Source organism: Conger conger, chromosome 14 (genome assembly GCF_963514075.1).
Source record: "Conger conger chromosome 14, fConCon1.1, whole genome shotgun sequence".
Classification (NCBI taxonomy): Eukaryota; Metazoa; Chordata; class Actinopteri; order Anguilliformes; family Congridae; genus Conger; species Conger conger.
The window spans coordinates 28,155,320-28,168,092 of NC_083773.1; the positions used below are offsets into that span (position 1 = coordinate 28,155,320).

Here is a 12,773-nt window from a genome sequence, read left to right on the forward strand (position 1 = left end):
ACAAAATGAGGGATTTTAAAGTGTCCTTAGACCTTCTCTGGGATTTGGAAAGGAGAAGGAATGAAAAAATACAACTACGGCAATATCCTTGGATGGAAATATCAGCAAGACCTCCAAACCCTGGCAAAGCAAATGATGACTCATAACGACACTATCAGTTATTGCAATAACTGCACGTTATCTGGCAGTCCTGATAAATGTCTACAACAAAGACAAATTACTTGTGTGTCAGTGTCATCTGGTGTAACGTAAACTAGCAAGCTAGCTAGCTAACATGAATGCAGTGGGCATACATTATTGCAATAGCATTGCTTAGCTAACGTTAGAGCAGTGGGGATACATTATTGCTAGTAACATTAGTACCGTTGCTTAGATGATGGAGTTGGGATACATTATTGCTAGCTAACGTTCAGCATACCCTTGCTTTGCAACCAAGAAACTACTGTTCAGTGTTCAATACATTTACCATAAAACATGGTTCCATTAAAATACATTAATTTAAAGTTTGTTGAGTCTTTCTTTACTGAAATTTTGAAAAACAAATGTGGTAACCATTCTATAAAAGCATTATGGAACTCAAACCTATGGTATATCATGGATATTGGCACAGCTAGGGGATGTAACGGCACTCCGCTTTGTGTCATGCCTAACCACCCCACTAGCTGTGCCAATATCCATGATATACCATGGGTTCTTGTTCCATAATGCTTAAATGTACTAGCTGCCAAAACAACACATGCAGAAACTAGAATGGCTTGTACTTTACAGCCTTTACATTATTGTCTATGAGTGAGGACTCCCTTGACAACGGCACTGCCGGAACACAGGGCTCTATACAGGTATTCACGAATAGTGAAGTACAAATGATTATATTTTCTTTGCCAGTGTGCCCTGTTTTTGTGGTTGGTTGTCTTTAAGAACTGATTGATCCAGTAGGACGATGTACATGCAGTCTCTAGTTGATCTGAGCTAAATTATGAGCCCTTTTTTGCTTTTGAATGACCCAACTACACCAATGACCTACTGAATGAAATGAAATGTGTGCATGACAGAATGAAAACTGCACTGTGGTCTGTATTCATCAAACATTTGTCTGTAACTTTGACATACAAATACATGTGATTGTACCTTTTTTGTGCAATGGTATACTTTTATTTTCTTTAATTCTGGTGACCTGTATTGGGGTTCTGGTTAAATGAACTGAATGAGAGATACAATAATGTCTTATTTGCAGCTACTCAATTCCTGATATTCCACTGTGTTGCTCTCCAGTCAACATTTTAACATATCTGTCCCCTAATTTGTTTCCGCTATCTGGAATACCCTTGATGACATTTGTAACCCTGTCCCATCATTGCAGACTCCTCCCTAAAATTCAAGTGCAAGCATTACCCTCCCCTGAAGCACCTGCAGCCAATCAGTGCTCCTTTAAAATCTGCAGACCGCCAGCTGAGCAGCACTGTCACTGCAGATTGACAGCTATGCAGCTGGTGACAGTGGACCACAGATGTCTGCATGACCAGAGGAACTGCTAGTGTGCTAAATTCCCAGTAGTAGGTGACTATGACAAGGTGAAATGCTTTGGCTAGAAGTACTTCTTGGAGAAAAATGTATTCTTTAAACCTGTGTTTAATGTACAGATAAGAGACAGCTGGGGATAATGGGAAACAAAGCCCTCGTTGGAGAAAGCCTCTGCCATGATTCAAGGAAGCAAGGACATTTGAAAATGCCCAACTATTTTCTTTTAATAGCTAACACACATTCCCTGAGAATAACCAAATTCACAGAGTTAGCACACTCCAGAGAATAAAAGTCTTAATGTATTGCCCTAGATGCACAGTAAGTCAGAGACTGGCTTTCCCCTGCTCCACACTCATTCCAGCTGTCTGTACTTAATACTGAATCTCAAATAACTGCTGTTCACATACCCTGTCCACCTTAAGAATGTTTTAAATAAAAATGATACCTACTCCACCAACCCAACTTCCATGTGTCTCACTGAAATTTTGCTTTCTGAAGTCAGGGGGATGTCTTGGAAAAAAACCCTAATTATTTATAGGAAATTTGAGACCCAGTATATTGTGAATTACACAGACATGGACTTACAAAAGTAGCATCAATGTGATTAAAAAGGTTCAGACCAGTATATCCATATGCGAGACGACTTCCTTTCAACTGCATTTTAGTATTTACTCATTTGCAAATGCATTCAAATGTTGCTTTAATTCCAAAGCCATTTGTTTATCTGTATATGAGGGGACACAACCATTAGTGTAACTTTAAAGTGATGCAGATTTTCTGTTTAGTCGTTCATTCGTATATTAACAAAATGAGGACAATATCAGCACAGTGTAAAAATCAAACCAATAGAATCTCTTGCACATGAGGTGCAGTACATGTTACTTACTCATTTAACATCTACAAAATGAGAAGCATTAATTTCAGTACATAAGAGATAGGAGGAAATAGACCAAGACCCTCATTTCCTGGCAGTTTGCAGAAGTATAAATTATGTCTGAAATAAGGGAAAGGTTTATTCAAAGGGGCACTAGTCATAGATCTTATAATTAGACAACATCTTTGTTTTATGTCTAGTGTATTAGCTATGACCTTTACGGTGTTATTTTTATAGATACAAAAAAATCATTTGAATGTTTATCATCTGTATCTGCCAAAAAACTCTCATGTGCAATATATTCTTGGCACTGTAATGATGCCGCAGGCAATATTTTATATACATATTAAAATGACTAATAAAAATTATATGAGGTCAGCAAGGCAAAAGCTACACCAGGAGGTTATAGGCTGGTTTTTAAATTAGTTTAGGATAGCTGTTAAATCGAGAAATTTAACAACTCCCCAAAAGAAGAAAAGGGTCTTAAAAATGTCATAGCCTTTCACATGTGGTTTAGTACTGAAAACTAATAACCATGAATCATATAAACCCTGATGATATAATGTGCCGTTCTAGAGCCTTTGTGTGTTTTGTCTGAAGGATCTTAAAATGACTGTATGACTGGGTACCAAGGCTAATGCATGGTAAAATGGTCCATGAACATCATTTGATGAAAAATAGCGTGAACATGTGGGTGGCATAGAGCTTTACATGCTTATAGATCAGTCTCTCACGTGCAGAAACAGACTCAAGCAGAATGTTGTCATCAGGGGCAATTAGAGCTACCCACAAAAGACAGTGACAATCCAGAGGAAGACTCAGGCTATATATATAAGTTATGGCTTTCATGTGTATTAGCCAGTAAACAATAGAAATAAAAAAGCATGCCCTCATCTTGTTTCCATTCTAAAAATGGTTTGTAATAATGCACAAGTGGGGAGGGGAGGACTTCATGTATAACTTCTTCCATGGCCTTACTGAATAATGTCAGCTTTTATGTAAATCTAGCTCCATCTGTATCAAAAGTATACAGATAGACACAGGCAGTATGTCACTTCACTGGCAGGTAAGTCAAGCTGTTAATGATTTAAAACATCTTAAAAATACCTAATTAATATTATAGAATACAGTACCTTGCCTGTTAACTTGCTTACAAAAAGAAAAATCCATCATTATGTGCAATATATTTTTTATTAATTGAATTATTTTGCTTTTTTTAAGTTAACACCATGAATAGAAACAAAAAGCAATCAAAAACAATGCAGTGGAGGGAGGACTAGGCACAATACACAAACAGCAAAGATAATAGGATCACAACTCAGGAAGCACAACTGATTGGATGGTGACGGGCGATGCAGGCGAAAAATTAAGCCATGGGCAACTTTTTTAGCTTGCACAGTTGCTCATGTTGCTTGCCAAAAATGAATAGACTTCCAGCAACTGGTTGACCAAATCGCTCACTGTGAGGACACAGGGTTAGGTTTCGCTCAGGCTGGCTTCTGCATGTCCTAGACCAGCCTATACAAGTTACCTTTTGGCATTCATTAATATTCCACTGCTTGAGAGAAGAGCCATGACATCATAGAAATCCTGAAGCTGTATTAGGATTTGTTGTGTTAGGTTCACATCCATAACTTATACACCCAGTGACCACTTCATTAGTTAGACCTGTACAGGAGCTGGTTAGTGCAAGTATCTAATCAGCCAATCATGTCGTAGCAACGCAATGCATAAACGCATGCAGACATGCTCAAGAGGGTCTGTTGTACAGACCAAACATCAGAGTGAGGAGGAAATATGATCTAAGTGGATAACTAAATTGACCGTGGAATGATTGTAGGTGCCAGACAGGGTGGTTTGAGTATCTCAGAAACTGCTGATCTCCTAGGATTTTCATACACAACAAACAGTCTCTAGAATTTGCAGAGAATGGTACGAAAAACAATAAACATCCAGCGAGCAGCAGTTCTGCGGTCAGAAACATGTTGTTAATGAGAGAGGACAGGGGAGTCACGCCAGACTGGTCGAAGCTGACAGGAAGGTGACAGTAACACAAATAAGCATGCATTACAACAGTGGTATGCAGAAGAGCATCTCTGAACACACAATGCTTCAAACCTCAAAGTGGATAGGCTACAGCAGCAGAAGACTTCCATCCATCCATCCATTATCTTAACCCGCTTATCCTGAACAGGGTCGCAGGGGGCTGGAGCCTATCCCAGCATACATTGGGCGAAAGACAGGAATACACCCTGGACAGGTCGCCAGTCCATCACAGGGCGCACACACCATTCACTCACACACTCATACCTATGGGCAATTTAGACTCTCCAATCAGCCTAACTTGCATGTCTTTGGACTGTGGGAGGAAACCGGAGTACCTGGAGGAAACCCACGCAGACACGGGGAGAACATGCAAACCCCGCACAGAGAGGCCCCGGCCGACGGGGATTCGAACCCAGGACCTCCTTGCTGTGAGGCGAGCAGAAGACTTAATCAGCCTAATGTTTTGGACAAAGATATATTCTTCAAAGAATTGAAATGTTGAAATCAAAATTAAAGTTTTATTAAAGGGTAATTTTTTGTATTTAGGTTTCACCATGTAGAAATTATTTAATTTGTTCATACATAGTCCCCATTTCAGGGCGCCATAATATTTGGGACAAATGGCTTTACAGTATCTTCACAGTATCTATCATGGATTCTAAGCTGTTTATTGCCTTTGGAGCTGTTATTGGCATTTGTCAACATGAGGACCAGAGTTGTGCAGAAGGCATTATAAGACAGAAGAGTCAGAGACATAGGTGAATCCTTAGGGTTACCAAACCCTGGTAACTTCATTAAGAAGAAAGACAGCACTGGTGAGCTCACAAATCGGAAAAAAGCTTGGTTGACCAAGGAAGACCGCTACAGTTGATCACCAAAGAACTCCGACCATAATAACACCTGTCTGAGAGATCAGAAACATTCTTTAGGAGGCAGGAGTGTAAGTGTTAGTCAATACTTTCCACAGAAGAATTCACAAACAGACCACTAGTTAGCAGCACAAACAGGATGGCCAGGTTACAGCTTACTAAAAAGTACCCAAAAGAGCCAGCAGAGTTCCGGAAAAAGGTCCTGCGGATAGATGAGACCACAATGCACTTGTACACCCTCTTCTGTGAAACATGGTGGTGGAGGAGCTATGGTTACATATATGGCTGCCACAGGTACTGGCTCACATGTCTTCACTGATGATGACAGAAGCAGTTCAACCAAATGCCTCCAAACTCAATAGATTCCTTCTACGTCAATGATCCAAAACATACTGCTCAAGCTAGAAAGGAGCAAAAACTAAAACTCTTGACTGGCCAAACCAATCAGCCAATCAGAATCCAAACGAACATGTTTTTCATATGCTGAAGAGAAAACTGAGCAGGAACAAAATACAAAATAAGCAGGAGCTGAAGATGGCAGCAGTGCAGTCCCGGGAGAGGATCACTGGGGGGGGGGGGGGGGGCACACCTAACCACATCTAAATTGTTTGATTAAAAGTCTAAATTGGTGGAGTACTGAGCCCAATCAAAAAAATTGTCTTTGTCCGTCCCAAACATGATGGCGCTCACTGTTTATATACTCTAAATGAGTGAAGCAGACAAGACTGTGGTCTTTCGCTGAGCTCATATTTTTTGCGACCTATTTTCCAGATAAGGCAACAGGGACTCATACACAAGGCCAAACCACAGAACGCACACAAAGTTTTCAGCCCTGATTTATGCCCAGCAATAGCCATTACAGGCTTTAATGCGTTTCCTATGGGGGATGTCCTGGAGAAAGCAGACCCTGAAGGAGGCTTGGGACAGTCATGGAAGATGAAGAACACAAATAACAATGTTGTGTAAGGACCAGGGTAAAGATCTGATAATGAGGAGCTTACTGTGCTGGGGCATGAAATGTTTACAGATTCAGCTTTATTTGATGACATCATGCGGCTTTTATGATTCCAATGTTATTGTCTGTGCTTTTGTACAGATGGTTTGCTGTATTCAATAACTGGGACCAGTAAATTTAAAAATGGTGATGCATGAAAAGTATGATCAGTGTGTATCACCCATTGTATTGTTGATACCCAATTTGCAGCAGCTGGGGCTATGACAACATATATACTCGCCCTTTCCCTATTCTGCCTCTTGCTGTTCTTCCGTTTTTGGTTTAACAAATCCTCATGCGGTCAGTTATTTATTTACTGAACTTTGGTTTTACTGCTGGGTAACAGTTACACTCACACAGTGCACAAGTACAGTATCTGCCATTCATCTGAGGCCTATAGCAAACCCCCATCTGTCCCTCCCCATGAGGAACAATCCCCCCAAGTCCATATCATAGTCATGGCAGTATATTTCAGTATTTGAACATTATAACAAGTAGTTCTTTAAAAGACATTCCAGGTTATAATGGTTATAATTATGCACATCCAGATAGAGTTACTTAATGTTTGACAATAAAATTATTAAGCTGAGGTTACAGCACCATGAACATTTTAGATAATGGAAAAGGTTATTCTGGCTCATAACCCATATGCTTTTTTGTTTGGTGTGTATGCCAGTTACTGACTAAGCCAGTTTCATTGTGGATGTCCTCTAGAGAGGTAAGCTAACAAGAAGTGTGGTAATGGTAATGCCGTTGCCAAAACACTCAGGACATATCTCACATTCATCCAGGTAATTGACTGAAGCATATAGACTCCATTCTTTATCTGACTTTTTATTCCCATGGATTTATTTTCTTTTCAGGTTACAAATCTGTTTAATCCTGAATCTAGGACCCCCTGTGACTATGCCTGCACTCTCAACAGTCGCCAGGTTTGCTGGATCCAATATAGGTCTAAGGGCTGGAGTCCAATAACACCTGTCCTTTATTCTGACCAACAATTAAGTTCAGCCTTACCTTTCTCTTGCACAAGGACACATTATATTGATTGGTAATAGGTTATTCTGGATTGAATTTGAAAACTGTGCTCGTGAAAAAAAGAAGCTTTTAATAGTTTTAATAATTAAAAAATGTAATCAACTGAATCAACATTTTGTGGTTTTTCAACCCATATACAGTCCGCTCCCGAGTTATTGGCACCCTTGATAAAAATTGAGAAAAAAGGCAGCAACACACATAATAATATATATGTTTTTTACACTACATATTTTAATTTCAATTGATTTACTCTCATGTTTCAATGTATTTTATGAAGCAATCTATTGTCTATTCTATTGTCTGAAAGCCATAAGTATCAAAATCATTGGCATCCCTAACAATTACTGTAAATAAAATCAAACAAAGTTAAATTTGCAATAAGATATTACTGAATTTAGTTAACCAGTCTAAAGGGACTATATTGTGTCATTCCATCACTTTCTGTTTCACTAGTGTAAAAGAATGAGGTAATAAATATACAAAATCCCTTTGTCATCCATCAGCATGGGAAAAGTCAAAGAGCTGTCAATTCAAAAGAGACAGATAGCAGTTGACCTTCACGAGTCTGGTAATGGGTACATAACATACATAAACAGTACCACTTGTCACTGTAAGGGCAATAATACAAAAATGTAAAACACGCAGAATATTGCGTGTTTTACAGGAAGAGGATGCAAGTGCACACTCTCCCCACGGCTAGAGAGGAAGATGATTCTTAAAAAGAACCATAGAATGCCAACACCATACCAACAAACTTGGTGGAAGGGTGGCATGGAGAAAGCCCTTACTGATCACGCATCTGGAGTTTGCCAAATGTCACTGGAATTATGACTGGAAGAGATTGCTATGGTCAGATGAGATCAAAATTTAACTTTTCAGCCATACATACTATCTACGTTGTTGGTGCCAAAAGAGGAGTGCATAATAGGAGAAGCATCACATACCAACTGTCCAATATGGTCCAATATAGATTTTCCAGCAGGACAATGACTCCAGACATACATCACATTCCATAACCTTATAGCAAATTATAGAAAAAGATGCATTAGTGTCATTTTTGCCAAGGGTGGTTGCACAAAGTATTAAACAAGGGGTGCCAATAATTGTGAAACCTGTTTTTCGTGGGAATAATTTTTTATTAGAAAAATGTAAGGTTTCATTTACGATATTTTGCACATTTTATAAATAAAATAAAGTGTATGCCAATAACTATATTACTTTTAAGTGTACACAATTTGTTGTTTCATATTTTTCAATGGTAGCAATAATTCTGGACCTGACTGTATGTGCCCATATGGTTTTGTAACCTTTCAACTAAATGTGGAAAGGTTACTTCCAAAGATCAGTAATTCCCAGTTCCATGCTAATTTAGCCAGTTTTTCATGATGCTTGTGAACTGAATATGGCAGAAGTGAAAAAAACCTCACAAGTTTTCCTCCTGATATGAGCCCAAGTGTCATGACTCAACATAGAATTTTTTTAAATTCCAAAGAATCTATGTAAAATCCAGTATGGAACCATTCCACATAAGCTATTAGTATGTTTACAATAGGCATGTCCTCATATTCCAAAACAGCACACAAGATCTCCAACAAAAGTAATGCCATCTTTACACTCCAGTCGAACCAACATGTTTTAGTTTCAAATGTCAAATGTTTGGCAGTAATTACATCTAATGTACAATCAAAGCAATTACTCAAGATTTTGAAGGCTTCAAGACCTCAATGAAAAATGCATTTGGATCTGTCACATGCCAACATTGCCTCAGGTATGAAAAACACAGTTGTAGCATAGCATCTCAGATGCTATCAGATGTATTGATATTTGTGGATAGTTTAGTAGTTAGCTACTCCCTTTAATCATAAACAAAGACATGTTTTAAAGAAAACTATCATTTAGTCCTATCTTTAGAGGAGCACTCTCCAGAATTACAGAAATGAGAGGGACAATGAGCCATTGCACAGCAACTAAATGTGTGGTATGAAGGTAATAGCCTGTGAGATACATTTTTAGCACGTTAACGTATACGCACTAAACCCTCTGAGCTGCTCACTTCTCACACCTCCTTCACATGAATCAGGGGAATTCGTTATAGCCTCCTCTTGGTCTAAAAGCTTCATCATTATTCATTAATAGAATACCTTTATGTCAGCCACTTGTCACGTGAAAATGCATTTTCACCAATTGTATTTGCTTTACCAATACTTTTGCCAGGTGGCACGGATGGCGCAGTGGGTAGCACTGCCGCTTCACAGCAAGGAGGTCCTGGGTTCGAATCCCCGTCGGCCAGGGCCTCTCTGTGTGGAGTTTGCATGTTCTCCCCGTGTCTGTGTGGGTTTCCTCCGGGTACTCCGGTTTCCTCCCACAGTCCAAAGACATGCAGGTTAGGCTGATTGGAGAGTCTAAATTGCCCGTAGGCATGAGTGCGTGAGTGAATGGTGGACTGACGACCTGTCCAGGGTGTATTCCTGCCCAATGTATGCTGGGATAGGCTCCAGCCCCCCTGCGATCCTGAGCAGGATAAGCGGGTTCAGATAATGGATGGATGGATGGATGGATGGATGGATGGATGGATGGTTGGAATACTTTTGCCAGTGCTTGTGTTCGATTCTTGTGCTGAGTGTGAGATAGTGGTGTCAATATTCAGCATGTAAATATCAATCATAATCCCTCTGTACTTCACCTGCTGTAAATAAACCACTTCCTTCTCTTAAAGTTGGACGTCACGTGCCTTTCTTCCGCCTCTCTTGGCCATGTGTCCTCTTATGTTTTGACATACTTCTTTGTTTTCCACTGGCTTTTCTTCCCATTTTGGATGGGTCTGCTGCAGCTGTTAATATCATTGGTGTAAAATTCTCAATTATGGAAGGTGCATAAGACAATTTGTGTCCTCCAAACCATATGCAGTCACTTATTTTAGTTTATGAAATGTGCTAGAGTTACTGCAACAGAGATCTAACACATTGCAGTCTCTTAGTTGACCAGAGAGGTCCCTACTGAGCAGAATACCCACTGAACTGAACAGAACAGAAGCCATTTGTAAATTTATAATTTACAAATGAGTAATTTGACAGATGTTCTTCGCCAAAGCAAGTGGCAAATGTGTATGCCTATTTCACTTGGCAAAAGTGTTCACACGCATTTCACCCACTCTCCCAGGGTCACAACATACCCATTATACTTAATACTAAAATAGGGGACTATGAGTACAAAGAACTGCAATTGCCCTATCTGATGTGTATGTAAATAGCTACAAGCTCAGAAGTTTGCATTAAAGCTCAAAGTCTGCACTTTAACTGCATATTCATTATTTCATTTCAAATCCAACATGCTGTAGTACAGAGCCAATACAACATAAATTGCATCACTGTCCAAATACTTATAAACTGCACTGTATTTACCCCAGTCCATATGATGCATTTAGTGATAATGAGCAAAAGGGGAAAAAAAACATATCAAAGAGTAGAACCCATTATGATAACAAGCCCTGGTGTAGAATCTACAACATTAGCAATGCCAATAGTTGTTTAAGTTTCATACTGGCTATCGAACAGTCCTATATTCATACCCTGGCTTAAAGCACTGACCCCTGACAATGTTCACCAGTATCATCGTATCATACACCATGTGCAACATACAACATGTCTGTAACTGAGGAATAGCTTTCAGGATTTTCTTGTATTCATATTTATTGGTTATTAATCATTTAAATATTATAGAAGAGTAGAATACTATCACATTCGTGTACAAGTTCCATATTGCAAAAGATCATCATTACCTTGAACCTATAAACAAAATATTAAATACTACTGAAATTGAAGAAAGGTTTATGCCCACCTTGGCTGCATGAAAATGTCATCTTCTGGAGTAACTTTTAAGCCTTATTTAATAAAGTAACTGATTCCAACATTTCTGCCATATTTGCCAGACTGAGTGGTTTCATCTGGCCACCAACAATACTTTATATTTACATTATAGAAATGTGAATATGACTGATAGGACTACAAGGTCTGTGAATTGATTGATCAATATGGTTTATAGAAACCAGGTTAAGCCATCTTGCCACTACAAATACATGTCAAACAATGGCACTGGCGAAAGACTACATATTGTTAAATATTGAGTATATACTATATCTGTTCTATTGTTCAGTTCTGGCTGCAACTGTATCAGTGCTGTGGGACAGTTTCACTAATAGAAACTCTCCATAAACAACATTTAATTAGGCACATTTAAGTGTGCTTGCCTTTAACTGAAAACAACTAATTTAATACTTTTAGTGTCATGGGCTTAATGAGTGTGAACTTTGTTTACAGTGGGGGCAGTATGCAGAATAACAGGCAAATAATGACAGTTAGTGAAGAGAATTAAGTAAGACTATTAAATTAGCAGCATGCAGTCTATCTCAATAAAACAAGGAAATTGCTTTCCTGTTGGGCTTAAATTCGGTAGGTGGAAAATGAGAAGAGATACTCTGTTGGGAAAACTGACTAGTCTATCAACGGTTGTTCACAGAACAGTGTTTCTTATGATAATAATAATAAGAAGAAGAAGAAGAAGAAGAAGAAGAAGAAGAAGAAGAAGAAGAAGAAGAAGAAGAAGAAGAATATTGGTGTCATTAAAAATGAGACATTCAACCATTCTACATATGATTTGTGAAAACATTCCTGACACATGCAATTTCATATTGTGTTTAAGACCCTACCTTTTCTTATATGATATAAATCTAAAAACTCTAAATATGAATATTAGTTGTTATTGGTTAATTAGTCATTTAAACATTCATATTAATGCAGTGACCAACTGAGCAACAAGTACGTGTATATGCTACATTTAAGTACTGTTATTACGAAATTGGATTGATCCATTAACTAACCATTGGTTTAATCCATCGGTATGGAGTCACAACAAAATTGCCCACAACAAAGTTATGCCTTTTGAAATTGTTAGTTTGTAGTAATTCATTCGATGAAATGAAAACGATGAACGTGTCTCACAACACAGTATTGCATTAATTGCACTTTGGGGGCCTATTTACCAAGCGATTTTAAGTGCGGTAGCTTAATTGACAGGGCAAAAAGTAGCCTATACAAATCATGGACAGAGATCAATTCTTTCCGGCATGTACCTACGTCTAATCTATGGGGAATACAGCCTAGTGACCAAAAGCAATAGCGTTTTTTATAAAATCACATAAAGGCCGTGAAGTCATACAACTTTTTTTTAAATCATACATATTTTCACAATAATGATTTTTGGATTAGATTTCCATTGCTGTCGTGCTTTCTTGAGATGGCGTCGCAGTGTTGACAACAAATCCTTATCCGGAACCTTATCCAAAACCTGCTTCTGTCATGGGTGCAATACTGCTCCCTGATTTATTCCATGACAAGTGACTTCACAAACGCATGCCTAATGGAAAATAAAACGC

The 12,773-nt window shown here is 38.6% G+C and overlaps 1 long non-coding RNA gene across 3 annotated transcripts in view; it reads right to left on the reverse strand.

Moving 5' to 3' along the window:
* The window catches only part of LOC133110586 (uncharacterized), a 64,028-nt gene that overhangs the window by 32,290 nt on the left and 18,965 nt on the right, over positions 1 to 12,773 (reverse strand). The gene's annotated exons all lie outside the window — the stretch shown is intronic.